The 16,594-nt window shown below is 33.4% G+C and overlaps 1 protein-coding gene and 1 non-coding gene across 8 annotated transcripts in view; one reads left to right on the top strand and one right to left on the bottom strand.

Annotated features, from left to right (window-relative positions):
• The window catches only part of Evi5 (ecotropic viral integration site 5), a 372,412-nt gene that overhangs the window by 294,107 nt on the left and 61,711 nt on the right, over positions 1 to 16,594 (top strand). The gene's annotated exons all lie outside the window — the stretch shown is intronic.
• On the bottom strand, positions 12,529 to 12,601 carry TRNAP-CGG (transfer RNA proline (anticodon CGG)). The gene has a single exon. It is a non-coding gene; the product is annotated as a tRNA-Pro (tRNA).

Here is a 16,594-nt window from a genome sequence, read left to right as displayed (position 1 = left end):
CTAATAACAATTTAACTGATTTGAATATAAATGTTTTATTATTTCTATATTACATACCTGCCAACTTTTACGAATTTTTCGTAATTTTTACGAAAATGCGTTTGTCTTTACGATTTTACAATCGTAATCCATTTTTTACGATTTTTTTCCTTTTTCAAGTGTTTTTAGTGATTTTTGTCGAAATTTTAGAATTTTTCGTCAATTCAGCGATTTTTGCCAATTGCATCGTGTTTTACTGCCAACTACCGACTACTTCGAATCCAGTAACCTGCGGTTTCTCCCAACTCGCCGCTTAACCAGCCAATCCAATGCGCTGAACTTGTTTCTCCCACTCTTTTCTTTGTGGGCGCCAGATTATTTATTATTATTATTATTATTATTATTATTTTTTTTTTTTTTTTTTGCGCGTGCTACGAATTTTCTTACTACGTCGTTGTTACGAAATGAGTTCAAAAAAACCGTATTCTCAATATTTTCGGCCTGCCTACAAAGCCGAAATTTCCAACAATTAAAGAATCCTTCAAAGGAAATTGCATTTTGCAAAATGAAAAAGCGACATTGTGAAGCATGTTAAGTTTAAAAAGCATGAAGTTAATGCTTCGGCTTCGACAACGTCAAAGAAAGTGGATGAATTTTTTTTTCAAATTCGGCTACGAATTCGGATGCCGGTGTCATTTTGGCAGAGTGTTTGTTTACTGCATTCCTCATCGAACACAACGTGCCGCTAAGCGCTGCCGATCACGCCGGTCAACTTTTCAGACGGATGTTTCCCCGACTCCAAGATTGCTCAGAAATATGTTTGTGCTCGCACGAAAACATCTTCTATTGTGAACGAAATTGCTTGCGATGCACAAAGTAAAACGATAGCTGCACTCCAGAATTCAGCATTTTCGGTGTCAATCGATGGCAGCAACGACAGCGATTGGAAGCTTTACCCCATTGTTGTCACATATTTCTGTGATGTTTCCAATGAAATGAAAACTCATCTTTTGCGTCTTCCATCGTTAAATGGAGACGCTACGGGGAAAAATATTGCCTCCTTGGTAATTAATGAGTTGAAACAACTTAACATCCCAATATCAAACTTCATTTCATTTAGTGCAGATAATGCTCATGTCATGGTGGGTGACAAAAAGGGTGTAGCCTCTTTCCTCAAAAAAGAACAAAATGAATTAATTGTTATTGGATGCCCATGGCACTTAATTAATTTGGCAGCAGGAAAAGCTGCAGCTGCTTTACCATTAAATATTGACCAGCTTCTGATTGATGTGTTTTTCTATCTGGAAAAAAGTGTAAAAAGGAAAGAAAACCTAAAGAATTTCCAAGAACTTTGCTCTGGTGAAACGAGAAAAATTCTGAAACATGTATGCACGAGATGGTTATCCTTAGGCAGAGCGCTAGGAAGGTTTATTGAACAGTGGGATGCATTGCTAAAATATTCTCACGAAGAGACCAAAACGAAACCACAGATCCCATCAAATTTGGTGGTATATAAGATTTCGAAAACCAACTTTGCTTCTAATCAAAATGCTTTAAAAGGGAAAAGCCAACACACAGAATCAAACCCTTTAAAAAGAAATGCTTAGAAGACTCCTCAAAGGTCAACTTTGTTAAAGAAGTTGAATGGATGAAGAAACAGGCTTTTATTAGCCGAGAGGAAAGGATTTTCTATCTTCTTTCTTCGGATTTGAACAAAGCATATTGTAGTTTTGTGTTAAGTACCATTAAGATTTTTGAAAGTGTAAATACCCTTCTACAATCAGCTTCGCCAAAATCTCCCCTGCTTATCCAAATTCTTAATGGTCTTTTGAAAGAACTTTATACTAAGTTTGTAAAACCGTCCGTTGTGGAAAACAGTGTGTTGATTCGTGTTGCCTATAATAGTTTGGCAAATCAAAAGGATGACAATGATCTTATAATTGGAAATCAAACCACGGAACTTGTAAATTCTTTGAAAGATCATGAGAAAAAAGAATTTTTTCAATGTGTTAGAAAGTACTGTGATTACATTGTAAGGAAGTTTCTATTGCAAAATGAAGTTCTTTTAAATGCTGAAGTGGCAAATTTGAAACAAATTGAAAATTCATCTTTTGAAAAAGATTCGTTTTTTTATTGATAAATTTCCATTTTTGTTAACAATTAAAGAAAATGAATGCCATAATGATGCTTTAGATGAACTACAGAACAAATTTTCTGCGGCACAGTTTGAAGACTTTGCCAGTTCTGGAGAAGATGGACTTGATGTCCTCGTTGGTTGGTACCTTAAAAAGAATAAAAAGAGCTGATGGAACACCAAAATATGATAGACTAGCAAGAGTTTTATGTGCTATTCTCGTAATTCCACACAGTAATACTGAGTGCGAGAGAGTCTTCAGTGTTGTGAAAAAAACAAAACTATGTTTCGTTCTTCAATTTCACCAAAAACTCTAGAAAACATTTTAATTGCTAAATGTTATGAGGAAACTAATTGTTATGACAGGAAATTTTCCAAAGAATTTTTGGCTAAAACCAAAAAATGCACTCTAAATTCATTGCAATAATTTTTTTGTGTAACATTAAGTTCTTGTTTTATGTTTCCTAATAAATTTTTTAGTTACTACTTAATTGAGATTTAGTAATGTAATTTTTTAGTTACTACTTAATTGAGATTTACTAATGTAATTTTTTAGTTACTACTTAATTGAGATTTACTAATGTAAGTACAATTTTCTTTTTTCTTTTTGTATAAATTGTTATTTTTTTAATATCAAAGCATGATATTAATTCTTCGTGTTCTTCTGAATTTTGGAGAAATCTTCTGAATTTGGGGAAGAAATCTTCTGATTTTTTATCTTTAGAGGTTGGCAGTTATGATATTAAAATATTAAGTAAGTAAATAATTTTCTCCAAAATATCCAGTAAATAAAATACAATTGAAAAAATATTTTTATACAATACGCTTTTATTTAACATGGATATGGTAATTAATGGAGAAAAGTAATTAATAGTATTGTTTAGTAAGAATAATAGATTAACTATATAGAATTGATGTACTATTTTGCATTGCAAATAATAAAAGCCTGTGGCATCTAACGAAATCTATTAATTTAATTAATTTGTCAAATGTATAAGCCATTATCCTTTTAAGTTTATCATCGCTTTTATTATTCTCGATGTGAAACTGTAATGCATTTTGTAAATAGCATTATTTAATCTAATATTCTTATTAAATTATACGATAAATTATTTTTCTCCCTTTAGTGCATTAATTGTTATATTCATTTTAAATAAAAGGTTATCGTATATATATAAATTTTATTTTCTGTTTTTCAATCTCAAATACACATTATCAATTATAAAACTTTTAGTCAATATTAAAACATAAGCAGCAAATTATAAAATTAGGAAGTTAAAAAAAATAACATCAGAGAATGCAAAAATCGCTTTTATATACAGTTTCGGTAATTGTATGTAATAAATATGTGTCAACGAGCATTTTAGTTGAAGCTAAAATGAAAAATCGAATAACGTCAGTTCATCATTAGATGCGTCAAGATGGCAAACTTCGTCAAATGCACCAAGGTAGCAAACTCAAAGCAGTTTTTCCACGAGAAACGATTTTATCGGCTTCAGACTGCAGCACAGCAAAATGTTGAAAATCGCTGAATTAATATTTTATTATTATTATTGTTTGAGAAGAAGCCGAAAAGTTTGTTTTATAACCGTGAAAATTCCAAAACTTTATATCTGATACATATTTAGATGTTGGAATTTTAAAATTATAAAGTCAAGCAATTTCCAAAAATCCGCCCAAAATTGAGAATTAATTTACAATTTTCATACAAGTTTCATTGGAATGATTTTTTCCCCGCTTTGTTTGATAGTACAAACAATGAAATTCTGATATGTTTAGTTTGTTCGTTAAACAAAGATACTTGCGAAAAATTGTTCAAACATTAAATAAAGAAAATGTAAAATCGAATTTTGGGAAGAAAAAAAAAGTCACTTTACCATATTGCTTTGTCATTGACAAACAGTATGTATACAAAATTTGAACACGATAGCTTCTTAGGAAGTTGTTTAACCCTTTCCGGCATGCTATCTTTTAAAGTCGTAGTTTTGATTAAAAAAAAAAAAAAAAAAGTAATAATAAGTAGTCTAATTAGGCCTAGAGGAGTACACAATTCAAATTGTGTGAAGATAGCACTTATTGTTTTAATTCTGTGTGGCCAAAGTGGCATACTGATTGAATAGAGCTTCGAAAAGAGTGCTGAAACGAGCATTGTTGTCAATGAACACACTGATGAGATGCGGAGAAACAAAGAATATAGACTCTCAGTTGTCCTAGATTATCGGTGAGCCCGGTCTGGGGACACCTAGTGTTCGCCGTTTGATTTTAGGCAAGATTTCAAGGTAAACATTTTAAATTAATATAGAATAAGGAGATTAGCATACAGCCAAAAAATAACATTAAAATTTCTTTTCAAACAATTCCTTTTATACCCTAAAAAAATCTGGAAGATTTCTTTGAAAAATGAGGGTCTTAAAAAACTAAACATGGCTAAAATATATGGACTGGTTTGTGTTGAGCTGCCATCTACTATAAATAAAGAAGGTTCAGAGTAACCTATATTAACCTTTAAATCCTTTTTCATTCAGTTTTTAGGTGTGTCCAGACCGGACACACTGTGCCACAAAGGGTTAAAAATCAATGACAAAATTCCACTTAGATTGAAAGACTGCGAAATAAGAGCTTATAATTAGATTTCTCCATTTTCTTCAGCCAATTTTTCCATGTATTTCTCTGCTGTGGAAGAAACTTGCTCAAAGTGTTAAGAAATTTATCATATGAAAAGAAATTTATTTTCCTAATTTAGTATTTTGTTGTTACATACATTATATTTATAAATCTCTTTATAATTTATGTGACTGGTTGAAGAAAAGAAAGGTAAGATGTGAACTAATCCTTTAAATATTGACTTATAGACTCTTTTGATTCTCTTTCTTCATTAAGATCTGCATTTGAAGGATTGTTACCGGCATGAAGATTAATGATAGCCTTTGTTTCTAAAGGCTCATTTGTTGTAATTTATCAGTACCCTTCCTGAAGGCGGCACTTTAATTAGTCTTGTGTTTCGCTAGCTATTCTAAGTATCTTCTCAAGTTAAATAGTGCTTTACGATGTATTTTGGAAGTTCTTGCCGAGATAACTGAGTCGCGTCGAACTAACTTTTTAGGATCTCTTTTGGCTTATCGTAAAATCAGATAATCATACTCCTCACTCGCATTCGTTTAAAAGCCTTAGAAATAGTTCGAAATGACTATCGATTTAGTATAACATCGAACAAGCTGGTAAATTAAATATCTCTTTTATGTTCCAGGACAGAATGCAATATTACCTAATGGCCTTCGAGAAACTTTGTGTATTCGATTCGCCATTTTCTTTTATAACACAGTGTAAGGTGGAAGCGAGACTCATTAGTAAGGAATATAGGAGTCATTTGCCGAGAGTATTGCCTCCACGTTTCATGATTTGGTTGTATTCACATTACGCTTCTTGTTTCAAAGTATTCAACTTTTATTGTTGAATATCTTCCTTGCACGATAAACTGTTTAAGTGCTGTGACTGCTTAATTACTATCTTTTTAAACTGGTGGAAGCTCCCTCTTGCTATTTATGATTTCAAAAGCGTTATTAAATTTCATTTGGCGACCTTAATCGTCATATTTTACTATCTTGCAGGATTTATGACACTAAATTCTTGAGTCAGTTGTTAATTCATTCAACGTCTTTCTTCACCATTCATATATAAATAAAAAAACACAATTGGTGCAACATATAACACATCATGGGAACGTTGTTACGTTATACAAAAGTTGGATGACTGTAGATAACGTTTTTTATTCACAATGCGGAGAACATAAATACATTCACAAGTGTTTCGACACAAAATGCCGTTTCGGGACTAATTTCCTATCCGATACTAACGTACCTTTTGGGCTTAAATGAATAACATATCTTTTTGGAACAGCAAGAACTTAATATAGTTAAGTAATAAGCCTTTTGCATTTTCTCGTGGCATCAAGTTTTTAAAGAGATGTTATGATGTGTGTCTCACTTCCTTTTTACTTTTGAATTCATTTGTTTTTCACCGGTGTTTCTTTTTTCGACTTGATTACGTTTTTGTTCCGAAAAGATTTCAAAATTTATTCATCCATATGTATATAAACTCTCTTAATACGTATAGTTTTATCCAAAAGTCACTCACAAGTTTTATGAGGGGAATTACCGTTGTTACCTCTATTTTTAGTGTAAATGCTTTGAAGGGGTTTAGCTTATGTGATTTTGGCAAAGCCTATCTGCCTAAGGGAGGATGCCTTCTGGAGGACTTTCTAAAGGAAACTGGCTCGTATACGCGGTTATACTCGGGAAAAACCACGAAAAGCCCATGCAGCCGGCTCGTTCGCGGGATTCGAACCTCGAACCAAGCTACCAGTGTACAACGACTTTACCGCTCGGCCACTGTGGGTCAGTGAGCGATCTAGAGTGCGCTTAGAAATTTCTTCCGAACGTCTTCTGTAAGACTGATAGGTATTTACTCTTTGATATCATTTAAGTATATTTTAAGGCCGATATAAATTATACGAGATATTATTTAGGTTACATACAGGGCCGTAATTACCACCAGGATAGTGCACTGAGGTCCGAGGAAGAAATATATATATATATATATGTATTGGAGATTTTACTTGAAAAATTTAAAAATTAAACTTCGTTAACGATATTTATATTTTTATTTTTCAAGCAGAATTGTTGATAATAAATCAAAGCTCAGTTTCATCGAATTTTTCTGATATATGTATGCACATCATGCATACTTGATGGTTCCTACGACTAAGACCGAGCGATCATTCTCAAAAATGAAATTAATAATAATGATAATAATCATCATAATAAAAAAACTACTTGCGCATTATGGGACAGGAAAGGCCACCAATTTAGCTTTGCTGTCATTTGAGAATAATCGAGCCCAATCCCAATAAAATAATGAGTTTGCTTTCTTAACAGCTAGAAAGCAGAAATTTTTGTAATTCAAGAGTAAAAATGAAATAAACTGAATAATTTGCTAGTAATCATTTTACCTTAATTATATTGCATATTTTTCATATTACGGTCTGTGTGACGTCAAACTTCCGATATATTCTTTTTGACTTAGTAGGACTAAAATAGGAATAAAAGTATATAGCATGCTTCAAAAAGATGTTTATCGAAAATTTTTCATTTGGTTGAAATGTGTAAAGCTGCTCTAATTAATTATAAAATGGTCAACCATAACTAAAGGAAAAAATTGGTTAAGGTTGGGAGAAGCAATAAAAGAGAGTGCCAAAACGTTATCATCTGTTGCCCGGGGACCGCAAGTTTCTAGTTAAGGGCCTTGATTACAAAACATTCATCACTTTTTCTTACCTTAAGTATTATTGTTCATGAAACCTGAAATTTCGATAATCTTATAGCCAAGTAGATGTATTTTAATAGTATATCATTGAGGTATAAATACGCGAATTCTTTCTGTAAATTTCAACAAATATGGTTATAAACAAACAGACTGAATCTGAAACAGCGGAAAGTGGATCGCCCGTTCTGGATAAAATGTGAATCGAAACAACGCTGTTCTGTGCAGAAGAGTGACTGCTTGCTGTAGTTCATTGCCTGATTCCTGTTTTCCTCGCATTCAGCCGAAGGCAATGTTCTGACACAATTGACAAGCTTTTGTTTGAGTTCCTCTACCGTTCCAGAGAGGAAGGGGTTGGTGTTTATTTTCTTGAATAAAATAGAGTTTCATTCGCCATAAAAGCGACTCGGGAAATTGTTTTTCCCACCCTCACTGTTCGAAGCCTCTTTTTCCTCCATGTAGTCAATGCTGATCATGGTAGTTCTGCTGAATATATGTTTAATGTCACTGTTAATGTTTTTGATTATTGGTTGTGGCTCTTGTTTTTTTTTCCTCTCCGCCAGTAGCACTAGAAATTTATCTAGTGATAATGCTGTTCTATGAAAATGTAAAAATGGTACTGTCCCCCTGCCAATGCTAGGAATTTGATTAAGTTATTATGAATGGTGGACGGAATTTATAAATCTAAAAACGTGCAGTTTTTGAAGGTTTCAGCAGCTTTGCAGGATTGCAAATAACTAAGAAAGCAGAATAAATTTATTTATAGTACCTGTAGAAATGTTGAAAATTCCTGACAAAAATGAAATACTTTTGAAACAGTATTAATAACTGCTTGAAAACGAAAATTCAGGTAAGGAATTTGAAGTGATATTCTAAAATTCAGACCAGAGTTCGAATGCCACAGACTAAGGCACTGACGTTTGGAATGTGCTGTATTTCCTTGGAGCATTTGGAGCGATATTAGTTGGTTTCGTACATATAAGTCATATGCTAGGAAATGTTGCCCAAGGCATGTAAACAGCGTTAAGACATATTGATCTCACCCACTTCCATCTATGGTTGATTGATTCTACATGAGCATATCGATTTGGGCTTTTGGATACGAAAACAAACAGCGATTTCTAAAACGTCGTAAGCAGGTCTCTTAGGAGGCATATGTAAACATTCCTTTTTTCTGTCATTATTCAAAATTTGAATGATGCATGGTGGAAATATTTTGTATTCGATTAAATTTGAAGCGAAATATTAGATAAAATTGATATTTTTATAAAACTATGGTGTATTACTGTGAACCAGCAATTACTTAAAGAATTCTATGGATTTATAACCAAGTAAATATCACATTCAATTTTATTGTGCCATGTTTGCTGCACATAATTAGTTTGTGTAAAAGTGAATTTATTATTATCGTACAAATCCGGATATTTATGAAATTGTTTTCAAAAAGCGTTTATGAAGTTGATAAAGGAATTATCTTAAGCATCAGGTGTTTTTCGGAGATTGATTTGAATACCAGTCAATTTTCCTTTAAACGTCCTTTACGAAGGTATTCCTCGTCGTAGGCTGTGGTCATCTGCTTTGCCATGAGAAAAAACATAACTTCGTTCTTCTGTGAAAGAAAATTATGAAATATTTAAATATTTTATACATAAACATATACTATTAAACAGTAAACGTAAGCAAATGTATTAGTAATAAACTCTACAAGCTATTTATTTCCTTTATTCCCTAACCTCGGCAAATATTTCTAAAATTAAATTTTTCCCCTTATAAATGCATTTTGTCTTAAAGTGCAAGTATTTTTCATTTTTGTGTTAGAGTTTGCTGTGTTATACTGTTCAGGAAGATACATTAGACATTTTTTTTGGGGGCGGGGAGACATGGAGCAGTGATGCGTTGACCATTAAACAAAATAAACACTGCCGACTGCCGATATATATATAGGTAAACTAAGATCGAGAGAGAATTGGAAGGGGAAAGACGCAGTTTGTATGGGGTCACCAAAATCTTAGGGCCTGTAAAATTCTTAAACCGATCCTGGGATGGAAAGATGATTTTTGACGCCAAATTAAATTATTGGCTGCTGGCTTGAGTTGGAGAGTATAATTTGTCTGTAACTGTAGACTGACTTGCCGGCACTGTTAAAAATGTCACATTTAATGAATAGCCTGTTCCACTGTCTGTCTGTATATGCAGCGGCGAAACTTGTTTCCGATCCAGGTTGTTGCATCAACCTATTTTCATTCAACCTTTTGTTCGCCTGCTAGCTCAGCATACTTTCCTTTAGAAGAAGGGCTGGAAAGGAAAGAAAAAGGTCGCGAAAGAAATCATTAAATGCTTAATCTAGCCTTGCAAACCGGGTGGATCACACTTTCTGCAATTAACCGGAGGGGGGACATGGTTCTATCAACACGACATCGGGTTCGGAGGAACTGAGTGACCTACTGGTAGAGTGCAACCCCCTTCTCGTAGAGCATCTTTTTTCCTTTTCGTCGGCTGACGAGACTATTAAATAAATTCAAGGTTAGCAGAAGTCGTTGCACTGTTTTCTGACATTGCTTACTCATTTTTTAAGAGGACGGGGTGTCAGGAAGTAATCTTGTTTTTGTCTTCTTCTTTAATGTATTCAAGTCTGTGCTTTTAATTGACTACAAAGGAAGTGGATTTTTTTTCTTTTACATTTAATTAAAAGTGTTAACGGAAAAATTATTTCATAAAAATATTTTACAGCTGTAAATATTCTCTCTATCTGTCTGTATATATAATCATGTACATACTCATGTAATAGAAGTAACAATGAATATAATTTCATATTATAAAAGTAATACTACTGCTGAGGGGTAAACATCTCTTTTTGTCGCCTAGGATACAAATATTAAGGTCAACAGTTAATTATCGACATTCTACAGAAACATTTAGATGATCCAGTAAACGTTTCATTAAAAAAAAAAGCATGCAGTTGGGAAGAAATTGAAGAATACGGTTTAATTGATTTAGTGAGGTGCCTTTTATGTTGTTATTAAATTATTCTTTTCCATAATTTTTAATCAGGTAACTTTTGTTTTTATTAACCGTAGATAAATTAGAGAACGAAATTCATAAAGTGCATTAGTGTCTAGTCTCGCCCCAAATTTTTAGCGCCAGATTCTGAAAATTTAAAAAATGTTCGCGTGAATTTCTCCTTCCTCAATGCATTCAGAGAATGAGCTCTCTTAAATTTTAAAAAAATGGATTTGTCAACGTAGTGTTTGTTTTCGTCTTACTAACAAAGACAAACGATCGCAAACAACCTGCGAAGCTCACGCCGAACCTTTCCCTAGCTTAATCGAAAACCGACCAACCACAGCGAAGCAAACACGAACTGACATTCAGTCGACGATTTCGCCGAGTGAGCTGCATATTCATCTTCTTTAATTATATTTGAATGATTTAAAATCTAAGAAGTAGCTTAAACAACAATAAGAATGAACAAGATTCAATTTAAGGGGAAGTAGAAAGGAAGATATTTTATTAGATACTGTAATTTTAATACTCTAAGTATCCTTAATGAAAATGTAGGTTTATCTTAAAGAAATTAGATCGTGACAGTTTCTTTTATCCAAGGAAGATCTTTGGAAGGTTTAATAAAAAAATTGCCAACTATAATTTAGATGTATTAGAAACCTTCAAAGTATGAATACTTTCCGAAACAATTCAAAATGTTATAGAATTATTTTATAGGGAAATTTATTATTATTTGATATATGATTACTGTTGTATTTGTAATATTTATCTGCTTTCTTTCTTTCTTGGAAAAAGAGGAATGGATTTAATAATATTACCCTTATATTGTAAGTTTTTAATTTTCGTATGCTAATACTATTAAATGCTATAATTATATTTAAATTTTTATTTCAAATTGAAGCATAATGATCGATAAAAAGTACTTTCCTTAGCGAGAGAAAAATCTTAAATCTTGAATCTCTAATTATAACAACGGATGATTTGCCATTATAATAGCATCATTAAAAAGCAGATTGTATTACGATTATTTTAATGAGATTTTTGCAAATACTAATTCCTATCTGTAGTAATTTCTGCGGTCATAAAAGGGAATATTAATAGTCTTTTAAAAACTCAGGTTAAAAAAAAAATTCTCGTTTTAGCTAAATAAAAAAATTCTTAATCATGAATTAAACTATCTTTCAAAGTAAGAAAAGTTCTTAATTATTTTTAATAACTTGAAAATTATTCGTTTCAATTTGGATATCCTTTTATTAGGTTCTATGTATGCCTTTTCAGAATTATTTTCCTTAGGGGATATTTTACGTGATATTGATAACAATGAAGCTTATAAAATAATACCTTTCTAACTCATTATATGCAAAGCCTTGTCATAATTACGTAACTGCGTACTGTGTGCAGATATGTATGCAGAATCTAACACTTTTCGATTTAAAAAAAAAAAAAAAATATTTTTCAATTAGCGCAGATTTATAACTTATTCCGTAAGTACAATGTTTACAATGAATGTTTTTTTTTTTTTTTTTCCCCTTCCCCGCATAGCTCTTAAACTAATAATATTTCTGCACAGATATATTCTTGCAATAAAGAATTATAATAATTGCATTTAGAAAGCAGTTCTTAACAAGCTTAGCTACAGTTAAAGCAGCTTTGAAAGGCGCTATTGTTATTTTTTTAAAATAATTTAAGACCAATGTCTAAATGGCTTAAGCCACAGACCCTATGACAGATTCTGTATTCTGCTCTATAAGCTAAAGTTTGAGCGGGTTATCTACATTTTTTTTACATTACATTGTAGAGACAATAGGTTATTTCGAAGCAGGAGAGATGAAAACTGAGCAATGCCCTCGCCGGGAATCGAACCACGGACCTCTCGATTACGCGCCGAGCGTGCTGACCACTACACTACCAAGGCATGCTAAAAAGGCGGGAGAAATACCTTATATACTCCCCCTTTTAAAGGGCGACTGGGGATTAGGTGACCCAATCGTCAGATCCTAGGAGTGGAGAATCGTCATCCACCACTTTTTTTAGTTCGGGCGTCACTGTAGAGACAATGGGTTTTTTCGGAGTAGGAGAGAAAAAATTAGCAATGCCCTCGCCGGGAATCGAACCACGGACCTCTCGAATCCGCGCCGAGCGTGCTGACCATTACACCACGAAGGCATGATAAGAAGGCGGGGAAGTACCGTATAACATCTACTAAGTTTTGTGAGTTTTCTTATGTGTAATGTAAGCATTTCTTTCGAAAAGTTCTTTGCGAAGGCATTCCTTTTGATAAGTAGAGCGCCCTCGAAAGCTTTAATCAAATGATCCGGTTCCAGATAATTTCAAAATATTTTGATTATTTAAGCTCTTGGAGTTTAGCTTGCTTTAATAGTAAATTAAATTAATTAAGTTTCTTTCCCCTTTTGATTCGTGTTTAACTCAAATTACTTTTTATTTTAAAGCAAGGAATAAAAATCATTTTTACTAACTTACAGCTTTAGAATGAAACTTTTTATAAATGATTTTAAACATTAATTTCGAAGTATGTAAATTTGAATTTTAAAGTATCGGAGGAGGAACAAAATGTACAGATATTAAAGATATTTCATCTCTGTGGCATAGTGGTCAGCAAATCAGTCCAGTAATCTAAAAATGAGATTCAATTTCCTTTGAAGACAAAAGCAATTTCTCAAGATTAAATGTTCCAAAGTGCAGGTGTTTCTTTCGAGAAATATCAAATCAAGCTTAAAAACATTACCATTCGCTAGTACTGAATATTGGATTGACATTTGTATCCCATATTTCGCATTTCAGTGTAGCTTTAAAATGGCATTTTTGAAAAGAGATAACTGGGACCTGAAATAAATTTTTAATTGGTGATGTGTTTGAAAACTACCGCCTTTCGAAGACAGACATTGTGGAGTACTTAAATCCTTGCAAACTCTACTATATAATCCAGTTTTTGCTGCTTGGGATGGTCCTTGGATTTGCCGCCCCTTGGATAAATCTGTCTTTATTTTAAAAAAGAAAAAATTTAATTATAACATTTAAAACTTATATTATTTTGCTTGCTTTTTTGGGGGGGGGGAGCGGCCGAGCGGTAAAGTCGCTGAACACTGGTAGTTCGGTCCGAGGTTCGAATCTCGCGAACGGGCTGGCTGCATGGGCGTTTTCGGGGTTTTCCCCATGTGTAACGTGTATACGAGCCAGTTTCCCTTAGAAAGTCCTCCACGAAAGGCATCCCTCCCCTTAGGCAGATAGCCCTCGTGTGCTTTGCCATAATTAAATACACCAACACCATTTGGGGGGGGGAGTGATGTTTGCAAAACCATCGATGATATTATAGTGGATCATTTGATTGCTATTATTGCTATGTAGACATTAAGAAAGATTTCTTAAATGTAAAATATGCATCTGTAATTCTTAAATCATGCTTCTTGTAACTAGCCACACTTAACAGCAATTGAGAAGGAAGTCCGCACTAGTATTACAATATTTAGAACATAGTTCTTGAGACTGCATTTTAAAATAAACTATAAAAATTCGAAAGAGCTGTCCTTCTACGTTCCTGCTTCGACTTGCCTAGTTAAAACGGAAATAAAGCTCTGAAATACTTCTTTCTTAATAAAGAATTCTTCTATATTAATATCATCGTGATTTGGAATTTGCATTCAAATGTTCGACAGAATGAATAAAAGAGGTAGCACGTGTAAGTAGCTGTTGAAATTACATTGCGATTTCTTTGAATACGTTTTCTAGTGTAAAAGCCCCCCCCCCCCGCACGAATTTAATTCCGCATTGCAATTTAGAATCTGAACCCCTATAAAACAATTTTTCACCGGCGAGGGGGAGCGAGCAGTTACCGGCTCTAAAAATTCGCCGCCCTGGTGTGGACTGGCCCCCTTTAGCTACGCCACTGAAATAATCCAGATCAAGAAACCTTACTGTCTTCTTCCTTGGAAAAGTTTTAACTCTAGAAAAAACTTTCATTGGAAAGAGAAAGGTATATATTTTACTCTTAAACGTGGAAGCCAAGATTCTTGGTTATCAGTTTTTCACGCATGAGACAGAACTCTTCCATAAATTCGACACAATATATTTTGCTTGTGCGTATGTATAATATATCGCTTCTTTAGAATAACATTTCTTATCTCTTCTACTCGCCTTGGCATACATTTAAAATTTTCTTATAAAACGGAAGAAATACAGTTTGCGAAAGGAAAGAGCTTTTATTTTAGTTATGAAGAGCATTTAGAAAAAGAACTTATAATGGTAGTCGTGCTTTGTATCGTTAAGAGAGGCTTTCAAAATCCTTTTTGTCATCCACCGTTTTTATTTTCTTTCTTTTTAAAAGTTTTCTTCCTTCTTTGCGTATTTCTTTTTTCTTTTTATATTATGATCAAGCGTTATCTGGAATTTAGTTTCGCAGTTCATGCAACTTTTCCGGTCCTTCGGCTTATCACATTGATAAAATTTCTCCACTCAGGCAAAACGTGAGATTGGCCGATGCGACGGTTTTGAGTTTCTTTTAATGTTGGTGGCTAAATGGAAGAGTTGCTGCGGCACGAAATTTTGGAATAATTGATGTGCCTTCTTTTCATTTTCTTATTTCAATGACATTTTGTCTTTTATCGGATTGGAAATAAGTATACATTATATTTTATAGAGTGGTTTAATAAGGTTCCTTCTTACGATAATCTTCTAAGATTTCGAAAAATGAGAAGTTGTATTTGACGGCATAGGATTTCTTAATTGTATATTAATGAAGAAGTTGCATGATATCCATTGCTCTCCCTCTTTGAATTATTCTATGCTTTCTTTAGCGTGATACCCGAGCCTCAGGTATTGCCATTTTTGGAGTCACATGATGTTACTCATATCCGTTGGGTGACTGTAAGCGAATGTTATTGTAGGCGGTGCATGAGAATAAAGTAACCATGAAAAGGATATGAACAATGTAAATGATATTTAGACCTGGCTGCGGTGAATCTTGTACAGAGCGTATATCCGGCGTTTCCGAAATACAGGAAGTCTGATGTGCCTCAGTGATCCCCTTAAAAAATAATAAATAAAAAATAATAATAAAAAAAAAAAAAAAAAAAAAAAAATCTGAAATGTTTCAGATTTTAAATTACGTCCAAAGGGGCGTTTTTTAACATTTTGTGTGTTACCTTTCTTTATTAAATATCGTGTTCCTCGCACTTAAACCATAAGATCCAGTGCAACAGCAATATCGCAAAATAGTTTTAAAACGAGCATATCTTTAGAATTTCCGATACAGAGACTCATGCGCTGGAGATAAAATGTTTTTTCTGCACAACGTTGCCATTGCTCGCTTTGAAATCCTTGAGTTTGTTAATCAAAAATTCGTCAAAGTTTTAAAAAATAGGAAATCGATCATAAAACAAATTTCAAATTTGGTCTTCCACATGCTCATATTCGTTGGAGGATTACGTTATTCAAAATTCGATGACTCTATGTACCGTTGTTTTATCACAATACGAGAAATATACATACATTTATGCAGATTTTTCATTATTTAATTTCTTCAAATATAATGCAGGACTCTAACATTTTGTGGCAACAGTTTGAAAAGTGAACCGACATTTATGAGTCCGACGCAAAATGCCAAAACGAAACTAATAGTCCTTCGGGATTCAAATCCCTTTGGACTAATAAATAATTAAATATAAAGAAAGAGTTGCACCTTTTGAACTAACATGCAGTTCGGCAATTATAAAAGTGAAATTTCCGTATGAAAATTTTGTGATTAAATTCACTCTGGTTTCTGTCGTGGTTCCTCCGTCGTTCTTCGTAGTTGCATCTCTTCTTCATTCGGCAAAAAAGAAGCATATTTTAAAAAATGGTTGTAGATTCATTAGGTTATTCTGAAGCAGGAGATGTGAGAAATGAGCAATGCCTTCGTCGGAACTCGAACCTCGGACCTCTCGAATACGCGCCGAGTGTGCTGACCATTACACCATGAAGGCATGCTAAGAAGGCGGGAGAAACGTCTTATAAGGTTACAATGTGCGAAAAACAATTGTGTATTTATTTCATTACCTGTTGTTTAGAAATCATGAGCTCTCTAGCCCGCCCACTGTCCCACCACTGGCCGAGCGGTTAGACTGCTAAAATATTGGTAGTTTATCAGATAGCCCTCGTATGCTT

Source organism: Stegodyphus dumicola, chromosome 12, assembly GCF_044657685.1.
Source record: "Stegodyphus dumicola isolate Sdum_Otavi_A_Nest chromosome 12, ASM4465768v1".
NCBI classification, from domain to species: Eukaryota; Metazoa; Arthropoda; class Arachnida; order Araneae; family Eresidae; genus Stegodyphus; species Stegodyphus dumicola.
Note: the sequence above shows the minus strand (reverse complement) of the source record. Positions and strands in the feature narration are given on the sequence as shown.